Below are 24,589 nucleotides of genomic sequence, written 5' to 3'. Positions count from 1 at the left end.
AGCTATAACCACTGACTCTTCTCATATGCATCTCGTTTCATGTTTATACTTCTGTGAGGTCCAGGACACCTCAAACAGAGTAACTAAAGTAGTCCTCGATATTTGAAAATCAATGTGATTCACTATATTAATATACTAAAGAAAAAACAGAGAATGGTCTTAATTCAGGAAAAACATCTGACAAAATTTGCATCATTTCAAGAAAAACACACCCAGAAACCTAGGAATAGAAATTACTAACCTAATAAGAAACATTATTTTAAAAAATGACAGCTAGGGATGCCTGGGTGGCAGTTAAGTGCCTGCCTTTGGCTCAGGGCCTGATCCTGGAGTCCCGGGATCGAGTCCCACATCGGCTCCCAGCATGGAGCCTGCTTCTCCCTCTGCCTATGTCTCTGACTCTGTCTCTGTGTGTCTCTCATGAATAAACAAATACAATCTTTAAAAAAAAAATGACAGCTATTATCAACCTTAATGGTTAAAGACTGAAGGCTTTCCCATAATACAACAAGCCAAGGAAGTTCTTATTAACTTCTTCAAGACTGTAGTGGAATTATAGATAGTGCAATAGAACATGACAAAATTTCCTTTATTCAAAAGGAGAAAATAAAAAGTCTTTATTCATAGATGATATGACTTTCTATATCAAACACCCAAAATAATATACAAAAAGCTTCCAAAACTAATAAGTGATTCATCAAATTCTCATGTCAAAAGGTCAACATTGGAAAGAGTTTATTGTAATTCTCTACTGGCAATGCAAAATTATTGGCATTTGAAAATTTTTTTAAAGTAAACATTTTTTAAATGTTACTATCCCAGAAAAAGCTCATCTTAAGTATAAATATAACAAAATATGAAGTATATATATTAACATTTTTAAAAATCCATGAAATCAATCAAAGAGCCAGATAAATTAAATGATTTAGCTTGTTCATGGAGTGGACAACTCAATATTATTAAGAAATTAAGTGTTCCCAAATTTATCTATATAGTCAGTGCAACCTCAACAAAAAGACCAACAGACATTTTTGGAAATAAGATTTCAAAAGTTCTACGAAGTGGAAAAGTAACTAAACTAGCCAAAATGATTTGGAAATTTAAGGATAAAGTTGGAGGACTCATGACACCTGACTTCAATACTTACTATAAAATTATAGTATACAAGACATTGTGAAATTGGCAAATGGACACCTAGATCAGAACAAAATAGAGAGTCCAGAAATAGACCCACACAAATATAGTCAACTGATTTTTGACATGGTTACCAAAAACAATTAAATTAAGAAAGGATAGTCTTCTCAATAAGTGATACTAAAAACAATGGATTTCCATATGTAAAAGAAAAAAAATCAACCTCCAACACATCTTCTACAATATTTAACTCGAAGCTGACCAAATGTAAAACATAGAAGTATAGTAATTCCAGAAGAAAAATTCAGAGAAAATCTTGTCAACTTGGGTTTGGCAAAGGATTTTTAGATTTAACACCGGAATTAACCATCTGTAAATGAAAAAATGTAGTAATTTGGACTTTATGAAAATTTAGGAATTTTCTTAGTGTTGAGACTGAATAATCAAGCTACAGAGGGGAAGAATATATTTGCAAATTACATTTATGATGAGGGACTTGTAGCCAGAATACATAAAGAACTGTCAGAATTCAACAATAAGAAACCAAACAATCTACCAAACAATCTATCTTTCCTTTTTTTTTTTTTTTTAAGGGTAACTTCTGCCAAGATGATGTAACAGGAACCAGATGTATCTTCCCACAAGAAATGACAAAGAAAGAAAGAAATCAATCACTCACTCAATCTGAATTAATGGTTTTCAAAACATTGGATCTCAGTCAACAAAATACAGAAATTCCTGAGCAATGAAAACAAAGTGAGCCCTAGGATTGTCCAGCTTACTACTCTAGGAGTTTTCTGGCAGTTGAGCAGGAGGGAGAACACAGGTGGAGCTCATCAGACTCTTGATTTGACACATGCCAGAAATTCTAGAGAGACAGAAGCACTTATAGTTTGTAGGAAAGAGTAGTAGAGAATAAAGAGCTATACAGAGAAGAAAAAGAGGTCTGCCTAGGGTCACCCTTGAGTATTCTTCAGAGGTAACATCAGAGTTCACAGAAAACCTGGCTGGAAGAGTGCCCATTCCCACAACCCAGACTGGAAAGCCTAACAATCCATGGGGCACTGAGCATGGTACTCAGACAGGTAATGCCTCCATAGTAAAGAATTAGCGGTAGAGTAAATCAACTGCTATGGTCTCATCTAAGGAATCTTCAAACCAAGACCCAGAAGGATGCAGCTGTTTCCAAGTAACTCAAATACATGCCAGATCAATGTTCAAATATGTTTATAAGAACAAAAATATCAGCCCCCCCAAAATAAAATTCTCAATGTTTTCATCCAACTAAAGATTATCAAACATTTAAGAGTCAGAAAAATATGACCTGTAATGAGGCGAAAAATTAGTAAATAGGAACCAACCCATCTATGATATAGATGTTAGACTTATCATATAAGGACATTAAAATATAACTATTCCATATGTCCAAAGAAGAGAGAAAGAATAAATAATATTCAAAATATAAAAATAGACAAACATATATACAGCAAAGATGACAAAAGTAGGGAGAACATGTATTGAAAAACATGTAAAAAAATCTGAATTTAACACAAATTTCTAGAAAAAATAAGGCTTCTAAAATGGAAAAAAGCAGAAGTAGAATACTTTTTTTTTGCCCACTATGTCATAATGACTAATATGCAGACTCTGAACAGGATTGCCTCAATTCAAATCCTGGTTCTAAAAGCTTATCTGTGTGATCTTGGACAACTTAAAATTTCTGGGCCTTGGTCTCTTCATTCTAAAATGTGGATCATAAATAGTACTTACCTCACAGAGTTATTCTGAGAGGTTAAAATGAGTCTAGAGGTTCAGTATTTAGAATGGGGTCTAGTACACAGTAAGAGCTATGTAAGGACTACCTCTTTAATAATATTACTACCAAAGGTCATCATGCCTATTACAAGGAACTCCACCTCTTGGTGTAAAACCTAGAAAAATTCACCTGTGCATCAGAAGACATTCACTGCAGTGTTAGTGTATATTTATAAACATTTCACAAGTACCTAAATCTCCATCAACATAAAAATGGATAAATTAATACTGATTATATTTGCATAATAATATGAGGCAGTACATTAAAATGAATAAAAGAGTGGCAGCTACCATCATAGACAAGTCTCAAAAACAACATAGGGTCAATGAAAAACATAAGGTTCAGAAATATGTGTGTAATATGATGCCATAATATCAAAAGTTAGACGATGCAACATAACATACATGTGAACTCATGTATACACAGCATAGAGAAATGTGTAAGAAAGGTGGACCACAAAAATTAAAATAGTGGAGTGGGAAGTGGAAGAACACACAGGAAAGTTCAACCATAGCTGTAAATTTAATTGTGGCATCTGCAGCAAACTATTAGGATATACTGAAACTTACTGTATCGAGGCATACATATGAGTATTTTATTCTCATTTTCCTGTTTTAAATGTTTCCTAATAAAAACAATTTTCTGACTAGAATGAACACTTGAGTATTAAAATTGAAAGAGATCAAGAATGACAAACTAAAAGAGAGGAGACAAACATTTAGACATAGCTTGATGAAATTTTTGAAAATCAAGGATAAAAGATATTGGAACTATCCAGTCATAAGAAGTCCACTTAACAAGGGGGAAAAATTGTAGGGAACTATAAACAGTTCTCTAACACTAAATGGCAAAAGTCACAGGGCAAAGTCTACAGTTTTGAAGAGAGACTGGGTATGAGAAGTTCATGTTCCCATCAGCTGATGATTGGGTGTAAGGGAACAAGGATATTCTTAGTCATTGAAGGATTCAGAAATTACACCTGAACTCTCTCTGAAATATCTACTGAAATACATTTCAGCTGACCAAGAGATCAATCCAAAGAAGAAAACCGTAAGTCATGGTATAAAAGAATTGAAGATGAACAATGTAGTCTGTAAATGTAGTTAAACCCAAGTAATTATGAACCAGACTTAATACATTATCAGTAGTAACATTTGACAAATAGATTTATACACCAAAAATTAATAATCTTATAGATCTAAACTGACAGTTTGAATCAACAAAAAGTATAAACATGGAAAGAGATAATGCAATTTGGAGTTCCTTATATAGCAGGAAGAAAAGAGAAATTTCCATTTGTGTTAGTTGTAGTTTACTTAATTTTTAATTCTCAGTAAGTAGAATGACTTAAAATATAACCGAGACTTCTGGTTTCAACTCTAGCATGTAAAGATTTTGGAAATCAATCCCATTCTGAGAAGAAAAAGTTGGACAAACTGAAAGTTAATGTCTTTTCCTGTGCTTATCAGAGAACTGAGTTTATAAGTCAAACTGAGGCCATAAAATCTGGAAAGACAGGTGAATCCAGGGTTATGGCCCATATTTGCCTAACTGGGGAAGAAGCCAATGGAGTTAAAACTGGTAGAAATACTCAACTGGTCATTTGGATGAATTGCTAAAGGCTGCAGGTTGACTGGTCCAAGTGTGAGAAACTCCTGGGAGCTGCAGTCTTAGAAAAACCCCCACATTTCCTGGTCTTTTCCTTCAGGAAACCCACCTGGTTGGAAAGATCAGAAAAAGAGTCTCTGGCAGGTGGAAGGGAAGAGTAAAGCTTATGAAATATGTCTTGAGTTTTCTCAAAAAGGAGAAATATTTTCCAGGATGAAAGATTTTACCACAGCATTGCTCAAGAGCCATGGGAGAGGGCATTGCTCTCATTCCAGCTCCCTCTCACCCTCTTGTCTCACATAAGGGAAATAGCAGTCATCTATATGTTATGGGCTGAGATGTGTCCTCCTCAAAATGTCTATGAAGTCCTAACCTCCAGTACCTCCAAATATGACTGATTTTGGACGTAGGGTCTTTGAAGAAGTAATTAAGTTAAAAAGAGCTCATTAGGGTGGAACCTAATTAAACATGACTGGAATTCTTATAGAAAGAGATTAAGACAACACACACAGAGGAAAAATAAAGGTAGAAGACAGCCAAATGGGACACGTGGGTGGCTCAGTGGTTGAGCATCTGCCTTCGGCTCAGGGGGTGATCCCTGCATCCTGGGATTGAGTCCCACATCAGGCTTCCCATGGAAGCCTACTTCTCCCTCTACCTGTGTCTCTGCCTCTGTGTGTGTGTGTTTCTCGTGAATAAATAAATAAAATCTTTATTTAAAAAAAGAGTTTTAAGAGTCTCTCTGCAGAAGAATACTTAGGGATCCCCAAAGTTAAAAGGAAGAAAAAAAGGATGCTAGAGGAATTTGAAACAACTAGTACATATACCTAAAGAGAACATGAGATAAAACCTACATCCTAACTAGAGGGACATAAATCTCACACTAGAAATCTATTTACTTCAATTCCTATTACACAATACAGGTTCAACTTTCCACCAAAAATTAAAAATATGCCAAAAAGCAAGAAAAAAAGAGTCTGAAGAGAAAAGGTAAACATCAGAGTCAGACTCAGCTATGAAATAAATTGTGGTATTATGAAGCAGGAAATTTAAAATGACTATAATTAATATGGTAAGAGTTCTAATAGAAAAAGTAGACAATAGGCAAAAACAGATAATATAAGCCAAGACATGGAAGTTCTGAGAAAAGAATCAAAAGGAAATACTAGAAATTAAATACACTGTAGCTGAAATGAAGAATGCCTTTTATAGGGTTTTTGGCAGACTCAGTAGGCTAAGGAAAGAATTCGTGAGCTTGAAGATAGGTCAATAGAAACTGTGAGAACTGAAATGCAAAGGAAATAAGAATGAGAGAATAGAATACTATATCCAAGAACAATGGGACAATTTCAAAAGATGCAACATGCATAATTAGAATAGTAGAAGAGAATGGAGCAAAATTAATATTTGAAGTAATAATAGCTGAGAATTTTCAAAAAGTAATGATAGATATCAAACCATAGATCCAAATATAGTTTAAAAAAAACTCTACTTAGACATATTATATTGTAACTGCGGGAAACCAAAGACAAAAATAATATCTTGAAAGAAGCCTTTCCCTGTAGAGAATAATACACTTTGCCTGGAGAGGAACAGGGTAAGATTTACAGGTCTCTTAACAGAAACCATGCAAGCAAAAAGAAAGTGGGAGGAAAAAAAATTAAAAAAAAAAAAAAAAAAAAAAAAAAAAAGAAAGTGGGAGGAAATATTAAATGTACTGAAAGAAAAAAAAAGAAATGTTCAACCAGAATTTTATCAAAATTCTATTTCAAAAGTGAAGGAAAAGTTAAGTCTTTCTCAGATAATCAGAAACTGAATTCACCACCAGCAGGCCTACCCTGCAAGAAATTGGAGGAAATTTTCTTCATGTAGGAGGATAAAATAAAAAAAAAAAAAAAAAGGAAGAGCATCAGCGAAGGAATAAAGGTAACATAAAAACTTTTTTTCTCATTACTAACTGATATAAAATGTAACTCTGTTTAAAGTACTAATAGTAATTACAGATTGGATTGTTATAGTATTTTCGTAAGTGAAATGAATGACAGCATTGTCACAAAGAATTAGTAATGCTCTATTAAAAGGCACCTGCACTACACTTGAAACAAGTGTCAACTGAAAGTGATCTTACATTAATTAAAATTAAATGTTTTAAACTCTAGAGAAACTATTAAAAGTATATATTCTTAAAAGTGTGATAGATATGTTTAAAAAGGGTAAAATGAGATCATATAGAATGCCCATATAAAACCAGAGAAGGCAGAAAAGAAGCTTCTGGCAATAAACACAAAACAAGTACAAACATAATCACTATTAATTCAATTATACCAGTAATCACTTAAATATGAATGATGTGTATAGGCTAAATAAAAGAAGGATGCAGAAAAAGGGGAACCCTCTTATACTGTTGGTGGGAATGCAAACTGGTACAGCCACCCTGGAAAACAGTATGGAGATTCCTCAAAAAACTAAAAATAGAACTACCCTACTATCCAGCAATAGCACTCCTAAGTATTTACCCAGAGGATACAAAAATACCAATTTGAAGGGAAACATGCACCCCAATGTTTATAGCAGCATGATCTACAATAGTGAAATTATGCAAAGAGCCCAAACATCCAACAACTGATGAATGGATAAAGAAGTTGTGCTGGGGGCACCTGGGTGGCTCAGTGGTTGAGCATCTGCCTCTGGTTGAGCATGGCCCAGGTCATGATCCCGGAATCCTGGGATCGAGTCCCACATCAGGCTCCCCACAGGGAGCCTACTTTTCCCTCTACCTGTGTCTCTGCCTCTCTCTCTCTCATGAATAAATAAAGAAAATCTTTTTTAAAAAGTGTGTAGTGTATATAATGGAATATTGTGTATTATAAAAATATATAAATACACACACATATAATGGAATATTACTCAGCCATCAAAAAGAATGAAATCTTGCCATGTGCAATGACATGGATGGAACTAGAGAGTATTATGCTAAATGAAACATCAGTCAGAGAATGACGACACATGATTTCACTTATATGTAGAATTTAAGAAATAAAACAAATGAACATGGTGGGGGGGGAGGAGAGGAAGAGAGAGTCAAACCAAGAAACAGACTCTTAATTATAGAAAACAAACTGATGGTTACCAGAGGGAAGGTGGAGGTGGAGGGGAAATAGGTAATAGGGATATAGGAAGGCATTTGTCATGGTGAGCACTGGATATTTTATCTAGGTGTTAAACCACTGAATTCCACACCTGAAACTAACATTACACTGGATTTGGCAACTGGAATTTAAATAAAATCTTAAAGAGAAAAAAAGTAAAAAAAAAAAAAAATCAAAGATGGAGATTGTGGGAGTGGTTTTATTAAAGAAAAGCCAGGGCACCTGGATGGCTCAATGTTTGAGCGTCTGTCATCGGCTCAAATCAAATCCCAGAGTCCTGGGATCAACTCCTGCATCAGGCTCCCCACAGGGAGCCTGCTACTCCCTCTGCCTACATCTCTGCCTCTCTGTGTCTCTCATGAATAAATAAATAAAACCTTAAAAAAAAAGAAGGTCATGAATAAATAAATAAAACCTTAAAAAAAAAAGGGGCAAAGCTCTGTTACTGGTAAAAAAACAAAACACTTTAAGGATGGATAGGTTAAGAGCAAAAGGAGAGCTACATCATGCTATCAGTAAATAAAAGAAAGTTGAAGTTAGCTATATTAATTTCACAAAAAGTAAATGTAGCAATCCTAACCATGTATGCACATAATAGAGGAACAAAAACAGTGAAACAAAACTGACAGAACTGACAGAAGAAATGGACATATTCACTGTTATGGAGACTTCAACACCTCTTGCCAGTACTTGAGAGGTCAAACAGGAAGAAAACCAACAAGGATATAGTTAAGCTGAACACTACCAATCAACTTGAATTAACTGATAATTTCAGAACATGTCTTTTAAGAAAAATGATCACTTCGTAACATATATAAATATCAAATCATTATGTTGTACTCCTGAAACTAATATAATGTTAGGTCAATTATATCTCAATAAAAAAGAAAAGTAGAAACACACACACACACACACACACAAAGGCAGAATGAACACTCTTCTCAAGTTCTCATGGAGCTATCACCAAGACAGACCACATTCTGGGTTATAGGACACACCTTAACAAATTTAAAAGAAAAAAAATTATACAAAATATGTTCTCAGATCACAATGGAATAAAACTTGAAATCTATAACAGAGAGATAGCTGGGAAATCTCCAAACATTTGAAAATAAAGAATACACTTCAAAGACATGGAAAATTTTTTTTTTAAAATAAGACATAGATCAAAGAAGTCTCCAAAATAAAAACTTTATCAACTGAGTGCAAATTACTAAATTTCTGAGATGTAGCAAAAGCAGTGGTTAGAAGGACATATATCACATTAAATGCATAAATTAGAAAAAGAGTAACAACGTAAAATCAATAACCAAAACTTCCACCTAGGGAAACTACAGAAAGAAGAGCAATTTAAACATAAAACAAACACAAGAAAAGAAATAACCAAAATTAGAGAATAAACCAAAGAAATTGAGAATAGGAAAACAATAAATTCAATAAAATTCAAATCTTATTTGAATGATCAACAAAATTGATAAATGTTTAGCTAACAAAGACACCATATGTAAATCAACGCTGAAAGAAGGGCCAACATCTATTGATCCTCTGGACATTAAAAGATAATAAACTCTACACCCACAAATTTGATAATTTACATGAATGGACCAATTCCTTGAGAGATGGTAATTAGCAAAATGAATAGGAGAGATACCCTAAATACTCTTACATTTAATAAAGACGCTGAAGCAGTAATTCATAACCTTTAAAAAAGAAAAAAAAAAGAGGCCAGGCCCAGCTGGATTCATCGAAGAATTCTACCAAATATTTATGGAAGCAGTTATACCAATTCTTCACCATATTTTCCAGAAAACAGAGGCAAAGAGAATACTTCTTAACTTACTCTATGAGGCCAGTATTTTCCCTAACACCAAAACCAGTGGGAAAAAAATTATAAGAAGGGAAAACTACTATTATCTCTTATGAATGTATGCACAAAGTTCCCACAAATTATTAGCAAATAAAATCCAACAATGTATAAAAAAGAATTACATACTATGACCAAGTGTGATTTATTCTATGCATACAAATATTGTTTAGCAAAATCAATGCAACCCATTACCATCAACAGAACAAGAAAAATCATATATTTCTATAAATCAACACAGAAAAAAAAATTGACAAAAGTCAAGCACCCTTTCAGGATAATAATAATAATAATAATAATAATAATAATAATAATAATAAAAACATCTTCTTAGTAAACTAGGAATAGAAACTTCCTCAGTTTGATAGAGAATATCTAAAAAGAAAATCTACTGGGGGGGCCTGGGAGGGTTCAGTCAGTTAAGCGTCTGCCTTCCGGTAAGGTCATGATTTCTGGATCCTGGGATCCAGCCCTAAGTTGGGTTCCCTGCGCAGTGAGGAGTCTGCTTCTCTCTCTGCCCCTCCTCCCAGATCCCAGCTCTCTCTCTCTCTCATATGCACTCTCTCCCCCAAATAATAAAATCTTTAAAAATAATAATAAAAAAATAAAAGAAAGTCTACTGCTGACATCAAACAATGATAGGAAGTTGGATGCCTTCCCCTAGATGAGGAATAACACAAGGAAGTCTCTTCTCATCACTCTTATTCAACATCATACTTGAAGTCCTGCCAGTGCAATAAAAAATAAAAGATACACTAACTGGGAAGGAAGGAATAGAAGTATCTTTCTTCACAGATGACATGATTGTCTATGTAGAAAATCCAAAGAACTACCCCCCAAAATCTCCTGGGACTAATAAATGATTACAAACATGGCTTCAGGATACAAGGTTAATACACAAAATTCATTGACTTTCCTAGAAACTTACAACAGATCATTGGAATTTGAAATTAAAAAACGCAATACTATTTTAGTAGCTCCCAAAATAATTTATTTATGTATGGATCTAACAAAAGATGTATAAGATCAATAAGCAGAAAACCATAAACTTATTAAAGACTTATGAAGATCTATATAAATAGATACTTTTTATTCTTGGATTGAAATACTTAGTATTGTAAACAATGTTTATTTATCCCATCTTGACCTATAATTTCAACTTCAGCCCCAGCAAAATCCTAGCAGGCTCATTGTTGGATCTCAACAAATTGATGCTGACACTTATTTCAAATATCAAGGTCTTAGAATAGCCAACACAGTTCTTAAGAAGGATGAATTTTGAAGATTCACAATGCTTGATTCAAGATAGATATAAGCCTATAGTAATCAAGACAGTGTTATATTAGTGAAAGAATGGGCATATGGATACATGCAACAGAATAGACTCACATGAACACCATCAACTGATTTTTGAGAAAAGGAGCAAAGGCAATTTGATGGAGAGCTAAGTCTTTGTGACAAAGGTACTAGAACAATTGGATGTCCGTATGCAAAAAAATAAGTAAAAGAATTTAGTTGCAAACCTCATACCTTGTACATAATTAACTCCAAATGGATTACAGACCAAAAATGTAAAATGCCAATCCATAAAACTTCTGCAAAAAAAAAAAAAAAAAAAAACATGAGAGAAAATCTACATTGACCTTAGATTTGGTGATGCATCTAAAAATGTAACACCAATAGCATTTGAAGAAAAAAAAATAATGGCTAGCAGAGAAAGGGATGCAGGCTTCTCGCTGTCACTGTGGGAAGTCACAGATGAAGGGAAGGAGTAGGCTAGAGTGATCCATGTGGTGATAGATCAGAGACATCAGTATTAACCCATATTTAGGTTTATACAGACACAGATGGTCACATACAGAAGTATTTGCATGAATACATACAAACATAGGGTAGCATACACACATAATTCCTTCCTCTGCCTGCTGAGAGTGCCTTAGAAGAACATCCTAGAAATAGTGAGAACACCTGGCAGGCAGATCTTCATTTCTAAAGACTGTACTCCAGTCAAAGGCACCAGGGCTCCTTAAATGGCTGGCTCTCAGGCTGAGGCAGGAAATGACAAGATAACTCTGAAGCATTTCATAATGCTGCAAAACAGGAAAACACTATGAAAGAAAAGACTCATATAATGATGGAAGTGTTACCACAGGAGCCAAATAAAAGAGTTCCCAATGGCCGAAGCTGAAACGATTTAGCATCCAAAAAACCCAGAAAGTAAAAAAAAAAAAAAAAAAAAAAGTACCGGATTACAGCCCAAAGTATCAAATGAATATCTATGCATTCATACTGATATAAGTGATTAAATAAGAAAATAAGATAGTAGACAAATCACCTATGCAGAATTCAAAATAATTTCTGTAACTACTCTACACTGAAGGAGGTCCAGCAGAATTTCTTACTCTTTATGTGTAGTCTGTGCATAATGACTTCCACTTTGAGTATAATATGGAAAGGAAAAAAGAGAAGTGAAGCTTTATAATAGAAAAAAATAGACAAACACTACCTCACCCAAGTGATCAAGCTTAACCTCAACAGTAATAAATCCTCCTGATAGTACATATTCTTCATATGATGTGATGAAAATTACATTTTACTTCTGTGATCTTCCTCCCCAAACACATTTTCCAGCCTGATTTTGAAAACAAAACAAAACAAAATAAGACAAAAACAAAAAAAAACAGCAGACAGATCTCAAGTAAGGGACATTCGATATAATACCAGTGCTTCTGAAACCTTTCAAGGTCATCAAAAACAAGGAAAGTCAGAGACATTGCCACAGCCGAAAGGAGCCTAAACAAATACAGTTAATGAATGTAATGTGGTACCTTGGATGAGATCCTAGAACAGAAAATGGACATTAGGAGAAAACTGAGGAAATCTGAATAAAATATGAGCTTTAGTTTATTTATTAGTAACGTGTCCATATTGATTCATTAGTTGTGGCAATATACCATGCTAATGCAAGATGGTAATAATAGGGAAAACTGAGTATGGGATATATTGCAAGTCTCTACCATCTGAAATAATTCTGCAAATCTAAAACTATTCAAAAATTGAAAGTTTATTTAAAAACACATAAATATATTTTAATAAATATAAAAATATGAAAGCATATCTTTTGTATTGTTTTTAAAAAGACAGGTAACACCCAGTCTTGGCAAGGAACATTCTTATTTTGCCGGTAGGACTATAAAATGGGACAGCATACTTTCTATAGTCTTTTCACTCTTATGAAAGTTTCCAGGAGTGAAGAAAACATAAAACTACCATAGGCTGGTAAAAGGAATGTTCACAGCAACTTCATTCATAATAGCCAGAAGTTGAAAACAGTCCAACATCCCTCAACAGGAGAATAAATAATTTATGGTATCTTCATACAACAGGAGATACTTAGCATTAAAAGATATTTATCATCCATCTCAATAACATGGATGAATCTCAATACTTCTCTTAAGCAGAAGAAGCCAGACAGAAAAAAAATATACACTGTAGGATTCCATTTACATATTTTTCTAAAGCAGGCAAAAGGACTCTACAGTGAAAGGATTCAGAAAAGCTTTGTCTGAGGAGGTGTTGACTTAAGGAGGCCCAAGGGAAATTTCGTGGGTAAAAGAAATGTTCTACATCTTAAAGGGGTATAGCCTACATGAGTCGAAGTTCAGAGTTGTACACAAGATTTGCACATTTCACTCTACTTAGATTTTAACTTCAGAAAGAACTGTAAATACACAGGAAAAGTAATATCAATGTATCTAACCCTTGAAATAATGGCACCCCCAGCTATATTTATGATGATTGCATTAATGTCATATTTGCTTCCTAATATGATTTATCATTGAGATTAAGTGCAGGTTGAAAGAATGATTTAAAATTCAATAATTAACATTTTTGGCTTTTGAGGCTTTTAGAAAAATAAGTGCAGCTAATACACGTTACATTAGTTTCAGGTGTACAACATAGTGATCCCACTTCTCTATACGTTATGCTGTGCTCATGGCAAGTGTAGCTACCATCTGTCACCATACAACCCTATAATTAGCATGTTTAAATGTTTACTATGAATCATCGCTAGAGCAAAACATCTATAAAAAAACAATTATTGCCCACTTCACAGGTGAGTAAATTAGGGCTCAGAGAGAAAGGAGACTTGTTCAAGATTACTCAGAAAGGATAGGGGCAAATTCCACAGACTACCAGTATCTTTGGGGCTGGCTCTTCACCAGGTGGGGGTAGGAAGCAGCAAAAGCCAAGGTTAATAATGTAATGAATGGTGAAGTCAGCTGAGTTTTCAGGATTTCTGGGCGAAAGCGACATGGAAATCAGATGTGGAGTTTTATTGCCTGATATGAGGAATTAAAGTAGCTCACCAGGAGAAGCAAGTGTTTTCCTGACACTAAACTCCAAGAGGAATGTAGAACTCCGGCCAGGAGTCCTTGTATAAGAGCCGGAGAGCACCCTCAGGCCCAGTGCATCAAGTAGCAGTTTCACAAAACATGCAGACTCATTCTCAAGCTGACCCTTTCTCACCCTGATGTTCCATCAAAACCAGAAACTGGTTGCAGGTGCCTTGCTCTGCTACCAACTTCACCCACCAAGGAGCTCCATTCCAACACAACCAATTTCATTCGCTGTAGCCTGCATTAATCAGCCTATTAGTAATCATGCTAATTGAACTATTTGTTGTGAGTTCAATCTGATCTGCTACTGAGGAAAATAAACATCTTGGTTTATCCATGGCATGTGTTCTCAAGAAATGCTTCACTTAGCACCCAGCTGTAAATCTGAATAAAATGGAGAAGAGAAATTTCCACAGACAAATGTTTTGGCTAACTGTCTCCTATGGCATTTCAACTGAAATCTTCTCTTCAAAAATATAGCTGCCATTTGAACCAATATTTCTTCAGTTTATTCCATTTCCAATTAGTGGCTCAGCTTTGCGTTGGCATTTCTGTTTTAGCAGCTGCAGTGAAATCAATGGGCCAAATGTTGCCTCCCCCCTTTGCTTACACTCCACTTTTACTGATACACACAGGCAGAGCGCAAGTACCACAGAGCAAAAAGCTGGCCCAGAATAGCTACTGTCCTATTCATTAATGCCTCGATGAGTCGATGACAGCAGAAATCAGTGAGAGGTTTTCTGAAAAACATAAACAACCTTGAGTATGGCTCAAACGAAGGGTCTTACTTATAAGCAAAAGGGTTATTAAAAGCAACCACACAACTGCAGCTGGAGGGGTTAATGCTTTCTTGCCTCCCAGTATCAAGAAATCATGTCTCATAATAAAGATAGTCCTATTACAAAAGTTTGAGGACTCCCTTTTTAGAACAGACATCGAATTAGTAAGCATCTCTCAAGTAGAGACTTAGCGCTGTGCTAGCCCTACAGGACTTGATCAAAAGCAAAAGTTGTTATTCTCCTTCTGCAGTGATGTTAGAAATATTTGCAATGACTAGATTTTCCAAAGAAATGGAGTGAAGTTGTAAAGAGCAAGGGGCATGGCTTTTGCCCAAGGGCTTGAGGCATTGCTCTGTTCCTCAGATGCCTTTCTTTCCCACTTGAGAGTGTGAGGTTTGTCTCAGAGCTAATGGCTGCAGGATAATTCTAGTCTTGGGAGGGAGGAAGATGATTCTGTTTTATCTTCGGATGTGAGGGTATATGAATCCTTATGAGTAGTGCTGGCCCTCCCAGTGCGCTGTCCAATATGGTAGCCAGCAGACAAATGTAGCTACATCAATTGAAATTTTAAATTAAAAAATTCAATTCTTTACTTGCACTAGTCCATTTCAAGTGCTTTGACTGCCAGAAATACACCGTCTCCATCATTGTTGAAAGTCTTACTGGACAGCCTCACTCCACGTAAGTGAAAAGACTCCTGAAGTCACTGCCTTAGATGATTCTGGTTGAATTCAAGATTCTCTCGTTTTAGAAGACCTTGCTTGATACATGACAGAGACTTTCAATCTGACTGCAAAACCACTGACTCAAGGGGGGTGAGTTCCTGTTACTCCCAGTCATAGCATGACCGCAAGATCATGTTCAAAAGCAGCAGTGTACTGGAAACCAGAGTCTTGACCTCAGGAAGCTTACAATCAAGACATTTCTCTCCCTCTTGCCTTTCTTGTCCTCTCGCTTTGTCCATGTATGTCTCCCTTGGTGTCACATAGTCTCCCTCTTTCTCTGATTATTTTTTGCCTTGCCTACTCATCAGTGAAAGAACTCTAGGCTCATTTATGCCCTGGAAAATTAATGATTTAATAGGAGAAGACTGGTTGCTAGGTTTGAAGACAGAAGTTTCAACACCATAAGTTTGCTTCTGAATTCTTTGCATATTGTTGTAAAAATATTTCCCTTTCCCTTTGAGAACCAATGGCATCCACCAGGATACAGTGAAACCTTTGGGTATGCAGCAATGTCTTGCCAGACGGATGAACTGGTAACTGTCCGAGCTTATCAAAACACTATTGTGATGTCAAGACAGCTGCAAGACTGTTTCAGGAAAGCCTAATTACAGTGGCTGGGAGACAAGCTTGAAAGGAGAAAATGCTGTCCCTAAGTAAGATAAGCAAGTGGAACTTTACAAATGTATATTCTCGTCCTCCTTGTCTCCTCTGTTGCCAACAGGCAGCCAAAAAGCCAGCAGGGTTCTTTCAAAGGCTGTCTTTCCATTAGGACTTCAATGGCATTGGCAATAAAAGGTGAGACAGAAGGGCATGCAAAATGGAGCTGAATGCCACCCTGGAACCAAGTTTATTATGCTGAGAACATACTTGTTGCTATGCTAATGGGATAGGATTATAGTTCTCTGACTATTTAAAATTTTCCAGCACAAATGAGGCAGTGTAGTGGGGCTGTTACATCATGTAGTTTCTCAAAGGGCTGATGGCTCCTCTCCATTTACACCTCCTCCTCTTGCACATGGCCCCTTTTCCTGGTGAGAAGACGCTTTTGCTTTTCACAAAGTGGTCTCATTTGCTTGGAAAACATCATGAGACTCACTTAGGATTCATAACAGCCAGATTTCATCAGGACTCCACAAAGGTAAAGATGTCTTGGCCATGTTCCAAATGTGTTCAAGTCCTCGTCCTTCTACCTCTCTCTGCTCCATAGCTACTCCACCAAAAACAGCAAGAGAAAAGAAATGGGCCATTCAGCTGAAAAGAAGCATTGGAGTTGAAAGGTTTGGTTTAGGTGTTTTATTTTTTTTTAATCCTCCAAGTTAAATTGGGTTCCACTATCTGGATAAGACAACAGCAAAGGAAGGTAAATGCAGGGGAAAAAGAAGGTGAAGAAAAGATAAACTTGTGTTGGAGAAGTCTGTCCTTTATTGGGGATGAAGCTTAAAAATCAATGGTAAACACAAAGTACCTGAAACAAAGAGTGACCCAAAACCAAAATGTTTACCTTTACACTCCCCAAGTCTATCCACTTGTCTTAATTACTATGACCAGCCTAACCTAAGCTAGCGTCTTCCTACAACTGGAGTCTATGGTCTCCCGATGGTCCATTGGTCCAGCTGCTATTGCTTTGCTCCAAGGAATTCATTCTCCTCGCTGAGGGCAGAGTCATGTTTGAACTTCTGCTTAAGTATCTCTAAGATTCTGTGGTGCTTTTTACATAAAAGCAACCTTTCTTAATATGATTAACAGGTTCTATAAATCACAGCCCCTCCTCCACTCCTCCAAGAAGCCCCAGCCTACACCGCTATCATAGGCTTTCTCAGTCAAAGCCTTCTCTCAAGTATCATACTTTAGCCAGTTTCCAGATATTCATATATCCCTGTCTCCTCTCTTTGGAACCCTCTTTCTTCATCTCTTCACCCATGTAACTAATTTTTCACCTTTATATCTCAGCCAGATAGATCCTTCTCTGACTTTCACCCGGAAGCCTTCCTCAACCTAACTAGGCAAGAAGCCTTGAATGTAGTCTCTGTTGTCTCTGTATTCTGACTTTACCTTTGTAATTGTTACTGAGGTTTCATTTTCACATTCATTGTATGCATATTTGATTGATGCTTTTTCTTCCCCCACTAGCTTTGTAAGGTCAGGGAACAGGTCTTTCTTGCTTATAATTATATTCTTGGGACCATGCTGGCACCTGGCACTAAATAGCAACTCAAAATTATCTGAGACATTAAGACAGACTAGGAAGGAGGCAGGGACTTATCCGGACATAATACAATGCATTCTCTGAAGAGTGGGACTGAGTCTATGACTCTTTGTGGTAACTTCCTGATAAATGATTGTTGCTTTATCTAAAGCAGTTGGAAATGATGGACTGAAAGAGCAAGCAGGTCTAGCAGGAAAGTGTCCTATGTATAGCAAAGAGCACATCTAGGAGAAGAGAAGTATACATGTGATGAGCAGCAGCAGAGGTCTAGCCTGGGTGTGTCTTTCCTTGATTTGGTGGCTTTATTCGAGCCAGACTCAATGTGTTCTAAGACATACGGCCAAACTCAATTGTAAGCCCTTTCCTTTAAGGAAGGGGACCTTAGCTGAATTTGCTTTCATCAGATATTGGAGGCAAAAGGATGGAATACATGGCATCCGCCAAGCCCTCAGATCCCAAATCAAATTATACAAGTGTTACCAGTGAGCTTACTAAAGGGCCAGTTGGACAGCATTAAAAGGTACCCCTTGTAAAAATTAGCCACAATAGCTTATTGACTCTAGGGTTATTTCCCCAAATGTAGAAATTTCAGTTCACCAAATAGGGTGGTAGTCTATAAAATATCCTAACATACTGCCTAGCATGCTATTATTTCACAATAATTAATTTTTGTTCAATCTGGTACAGACTATATAATAGTATTCTGTTTGATATTTGCTAAACCTAAACAATAGCAGCTCCCCAGACATTCCTGTTAGGTCAGCCGAGAGCTCCATCCAAATCCTAGTGCTCCCTTTGCAACATTAAACTTGCATTTGGAGATGCATGTTTTTGTGTATTGTTGGAAGCTTTGATGACCCTGAGCTCCTCGTAAGATGGATGTTAACTTGCTCCACCTAGATACTGTGCAGAATGACACATTTCTGTATTGTCAAGTTGTCATTTCTCAATTGTATGAGCCCAACAAAGAGCAACAAGATTTTAACTGATAACATTAAATCCATTACTACTCTTCCTTATTACAAACCAGGGCTAAAGCAAAAAAAAAAAAAAAAAAAAAAAGAATATAGAAAATTTAACAAAATTCATGTCTGTATGTTCCATTTAAATTCTGGCATTTAGCCATGAATATTGAATATTCATGAATACTGTTAAATAAAATTTTCTACATCAGCTACATGCAAAAGAATGAAACTGGACTATTTTCTTATATCTTATAAAAAATAAATGCAAAATGGATTAAAGACCTAAATGTAAAAACAAACAAACAAACAAACAAACGACCTAAATGTAAGACCTGAAACCATAAAAATCCAAAAAGGAAATGAGAAATTCTTGGACATCAGTTTTAGCAATATTTTTTGGACCTGTCTCAGACAAAGGCAACAAAAGCAAAACTAAGCAATCGTGGCTACATCAAACTAAAAAGCTTTTGCACAGTAAAGGAGAGTACCAGCAACTTACTGAATGGGGAAGATGCTTGAAATGATCTGATAAGGGGTTAATAAACCGAAATATTTAAAGATCTCATACCACTCAATACCAAAAAAAAAACAAAACAAAATAAAAAAACAAAAAAAAAAAACCAAAAAACCCCAAACAATTTGATTACAAATGGGCAGAGAACCTGAATAGACGTTTTTCCAAAGAAGACATACAGATGGCTGCCAGACACATGAAAAGATGCTTAGTATCACTCATCATCAGGGAAATGCAAACCCAAGCCACAATGAGATGTTACCTCACACCTGTCAGAATGGCTAGGATCTAAAAGGCAAGAAATAATAAGTGTTGGTAAGGATGTGGAGAAAAGGGAACCATTGAGTACTAATGGTGGGAATGTAAATTGGTGCAGTCTCTATGGACAACAGTATGGAGGTTTCTCAGAAAACTAAAAATGGAACTACCATATGATACAGCAATTATACTTCTGAGTATTTGTCCAAAGAAAACAAAAACACTAATTCAAAAATATCCATGCAACCCATGTTCATTGCAGCATCATTTAGTATAGCCAAAATATGGAAGCAACCTAAATGTCCATCAACAGATAAATGGATAAAGACGATGTGGCATATATATGCTATGGAATATTACTCTACCATAATTAAAAATGAAACCTTGCCATTTACAATATGGACAGACCTAGAGAGCATTGTGGTAAGTAAAACAAGTCAAAGAAAGACAAATATCATACGATTTCACTTATATGTGAAATCTAAAACCACCACCACAAATGAACAAACAAAAGGGAAACACTTATAAAGAAAACTGGTAGTGGCCAGGGGGATGTGGGATGGGATGAGGAGGAGTGAAATAGGTAAAGGGGATTAAGAAGTATAAAGTTGCAGTTATAAAAATAAATCACAGGGATGTAAAGTACAGCACAGGGAATATAGTCAATAATATTGTAATAACTTTGTACAGTGACAGATGAGAACTACAATTATTGTGGAGGACATTTCATAATGTATATTAATGTCAAATTGCTATGGTGTACACCTGAAGGCAAAATAATATTGTATGCCAGCTATACTCCAATAAAAACAATTCTGGCATTCAGATATTGGACTTAATGAATGATTTTGTAAATAAAGTTGTCGGAGTTAAGAAGGACTCTAATTTATTAAATTCTTGGTTTTTATCTAGCAATTTTATAAAAACATGAAAAAATAAGGAGATGTTCAGATTTGTTTACATCATCCTTAGGTGCTTAGTTATAGTATGAACACCATGGTTTTCTATACTGAAATAGAAAAAAAAATCCTTAGAGACATGTGTAATCATTTGGATCTAGTAGTGCAGTGTTTATTCATTCATTTTGAGTCCATTAGAGTGTAAATTAGATTTGATTTGCTTGCTCTGATTGGCTTAATTGCCCCAGTTACAGCTGAAGTACAAATAAAATTGTAATAAATTGAACAGATGTTTAACCTACTCTACTAAGATCTTTAATAGTCAATTCCAATTGCAATTTACATTCAGCAATTTAACAAGACCCTTAGGAAACGTATTTGATTATTAAAACAAGCTGTTTCTGTGTGTGATGGAAACAAGACCATTGTGTCACATGTTTTGGTCTGATTCAATTCTTTTATATTTAATTTTATCTCATTAAGGGGAAACACACATACACATAAAATGAATGCATGGCTTCAGAAGTTAGTTTGCCAGATTAAAAAAAATGGACACCACATTCAAATTGATGCTAGGAGGGAAATTTTTCAGCATTGTAAAATATCTTACAAAGAAACAAATCCTATTACATTTTCCAGGAACATCTTCACTAATAGTCTTTTTATAGCCAATAGGAGAAACTCACCTTAAGTAAAGCATCAATTAGAAAACAACCAATTCCATTATTTAGATTCTGCATGTCAATCATCCTCAACTCATGTAGAATTAAGAAATATCCTTACAATGGAACTGGAGGGTATTATGCTGAGTGAAGTAAGCCAGTCGGAGAAGGACAAACATTATATGTTCTCATTCATTTGGGGAAGATAAATAATAGTGAAAGGGAATATAAGGGAAGGGGGAAGAAATGTGTGGGAAATATCAGAAAGGGAGACAGAACGTAAAGACTGCTAACTCTGGGAAACGAACTAGGGGTGGTGGAAGGGGAGGAGGGCGGGGGGTGGGAGTGAATGGGTGACGGGCACTGGGGGTTATTCTGTATGTTAGTAAATTGAACACCAATAAAAAATAAATTAAAAAAAAATATCCTTACAAAACACACATGGCTTTGCATTGTCTTCCCCAATACTTGCACTTTAATTTAATGTGACTGTTAAAGATACTGTATAACTTCTGTGTGATCTGTTGTTAAGAATGCTTGGCAGAAACTGGCATATTGCAGCTCTTGTAGTTCCTCGGAATTTAGGATGGATTTTGTGTCTAGTTCTATAAATTTATAATGTGAACTTCCAAAAAGATTTCCAGTTATTATACACTGAGGCCATGTTTCAGTAAGAGGAAAGTTAGTTTACCAGGATGATAAGCTTGTCGTATGGAAAAGAATCAGTCGAAAACCAAATAAACATTAAGAATCAGCTAATCTTGGAACCAAAACTCAAACGCCTACAGGAACCAGGGAAACAGCCTGAATGAGTGAAGCTCCCAGAAGGGACATTGGTGAATTGAATCCCTTCTTTAAAGGGATGGGCACATTCAGCTCTAGCCAATCACTGCAGTGACAGAATGCAAGACCGGGATGACAGAGATTTGGAATTTTCATGAAACACTCAGAATCCAGATTTTTGTAAAAAAAACTCTCTTGATTTAAAAATTTGCAACTACTTCAAAAAGTTTCTTAGTATTTTCCATGTTCAACAGCAACCAAAAATTTGTGAACCAAGCAATTCCCAGTTTAGGTAATGCTGTTTACTCATTGATCTACTTAATCCCAACATGTAGAGTTGATGGAATAAGACCCTGATAATTCAAGTGATCATTATACCTTAATGGTAAAACTATAAACTAAAACCGTTTCTTCAGTAAGTTACAGGTTCTGATCCCAGTTGCAGCCCAATGTAGCTACCCAACCTTGGGCAAATAAATTACTTAATCTCTCAAATCCTCAGTTTTCTAATTAATAAAATAGATGTAATAATAGTATCTATAGCACAAGCTTGAGAATAAAGTGAAATAATATGTAAAGAGCACTTAGCTATTACCTGGTAAATATTCAATTCAATGAGTGCCTATTACCTGGTAAATATTCAATAAATGGAAATGATTACTGTCATCAGTATTATCATTCCAGATCATTCTGAAAAAGGAAATAATGATAAATCCCAATCTTATGGATAAGGCATTTTATTAAAAACACATTTCAGATAGGAAACCATACAGTTCTTATAAGAAAACACGAGATAAGAGTTCCTTGGGATACCTGGGTGGCTCAGCGGTTGAGCATCTGCCTTCAGCTCAGGGCATGATCCCAGTCCAGTGATTGAGTCCCCATTGGGCTCCCCGAGAGGAGGCGGTTTCTCCCTCTGTGTCTCTGTGTCTCTCTGTGTCTGTCACGAATGAATAAATAAAGTCTTTTTTAAAAAAACTCCCTTGACATGGGTTTTGCCAATGATTTTTTGGATGTTTTACTTAAAGCACAAGCAACAAAATAAAAAATAAACAAGTAGGACTGTATCAAGCCAAAAAGCCTCTGCATGACAAAGGAAATCATTGACAGAAAGAAAAGGCAACTTACTGAATTGGAGAAAATGTTTGCAAATCAGATTTTCTGATAAGAATTACATATCCAAAATATATAAAGATCTCTTACAACTCAGTAGGAAAAAAAAAAAACAATTAAAAAACGTGTAAAAGACCTGAAAAGACATTTTTTTTTCAAAGAGGATATATATGAATGCCCAACAGGTACATGAAAATGTGCTCAACATCACTAAGCTGAAGAGAAATGCAAATCAAAACTGCAATGAGATACCACCTTCATGCCTATTAGAATAGGTATTATCAAAAAGGTAAGTGATAACAAATGTTGGTGAAGATGTAGGGAAAGGAAACCCCTGTGTATTGTTGATGGGAATATAAATTGGTACAATCAACAAAGAAAACAGTACAGAGGTTACTAAAAAAATTAAAACCAGAACTAACATATGATCAAGCAATTCCATTCTGGAGAATATATTAAAAGGGAATGAAACATTATGTCAAAGAGTTATCATCTCCCATTTTCACAGCAGCATTATTCACATCAGCCAAGGTGTGGAAACAACCTAAGCATCCATCAACAGATGAATGGATAAAAAAGTTGTATGTATATACAATGGAATATTATTCAACCATAAAAAAGGAAAGAAATTCTGCCATTTGTGACAACATGGATGGACCCGGAGGGCATTATGTTAAAGACAAATATTGTATGATCTCACTTATAGGTGGAATCAATGTACATATATAAAATAAAAATAAATATATATATCTATAGAAATAAATATATAAACAAACATATATAAATTATATATTATATAATACATATATGTATAGTTTTAAAAATAAACCAAAACACATAGAAAAAGAGACCAGATTTGTGGTTACCAGAGGGGCAGAATTTGAAGGAGGTGGTCAAAGGTACAAGTTTCCAGTTGTTGTTTTTTTTTTTAAGATTTTATTTATTTATTAGTGAGAGACACAAAAAGAGAGAGAGAGAGGCAGAGACATAGGCAGAGGGAGAAGCAGGCTCTATGCAGGGAACCTGATGTGGGACTCTATCCCGTGACTCAGGATCACGCCCTGGGCCAAAGGCAGATGCTCAACCACTGAGCCACCCAGGCGTCCCGTCAAGTTTCCAGTTTTAAGTACCAGGAATGGAATGTACACCATGATGACTACAGTAACACCGCTGTATAGTATATGTGGAAGTTGTTAAGAAAGTCGATCCTAGAGTTCTCATCACAAGGAAACAAACATTTTTTTTTCTTTTTTCTGGCATCTATATGAGATGGAGGATATTCATAAACTTACTGTGGGAATTGTTTCATAACATATATAAGTCAGATCATGAGGCTGTATACCTTAAACTTAGTGCTTTATGTCAATTATGTCTTAATAAATCTGGGAAAAATCTATTTCAAAATCCTAGGAGACAGGATACTAAGGTAATGACTCCATAGTCTCCATTTCTCTGACAAGTTAAAGAAGTGGTTTAAAAGAACATCAATGGAAAAGGAGAACCCAAAGAGATGTCTCTAAGAAGCATTGTATTCACGGACTACCTCAAGAACCTCACTTCCAGTAGATTCAGGGGCATTGACCAAGCAATACCTCCCCCCATCCACCAACCCTCAACACTTTTGAAAAAGATCGTAACAAAGCCAGGAGGGGAAATGGTTTTCTTACTAAATGTTTATGTTCACCATTTTGAGGCAAAGTAAAACAACACAAAA

General features: G+C 35.6%; 1 long non-coding RNA gene across 1 annotated transcript in view; it reads left to right on the top strand.

Annotated features, from left to right (window-relative positions):
• The window catches only part of LOC140633325 (uncharacterized), a 48,149-nt gene extending 23,560 nt beyond the window's left edge, over window positions 1–24,589 (top strand). The window contains exon 5 of the long non-coding RNA XR_012030949.1: window positions 24,286–24,589. This is a non-coding gene — a long non-coding RNA (uncharacterized lncRNA). The remainder of the gene's footprint in view (window positions 1–24,285) is intronic.

Source organism: Canis lupus, chromosome 5, assembly GCF_048164855.1.
Source record: "Canis lupus baileyi chromosome 5, mCanLup2.hap1, whole genome shotgun sequence".
Taxonomy (NCBI): Eukaryota; Metazoa; Chordata; class Mammalia; order Carnivora; family Canidae; genus Canis; species Canis lupus.
This window is presented reverse-complemented; position numbering and strand designations above follow the sequence as displayed.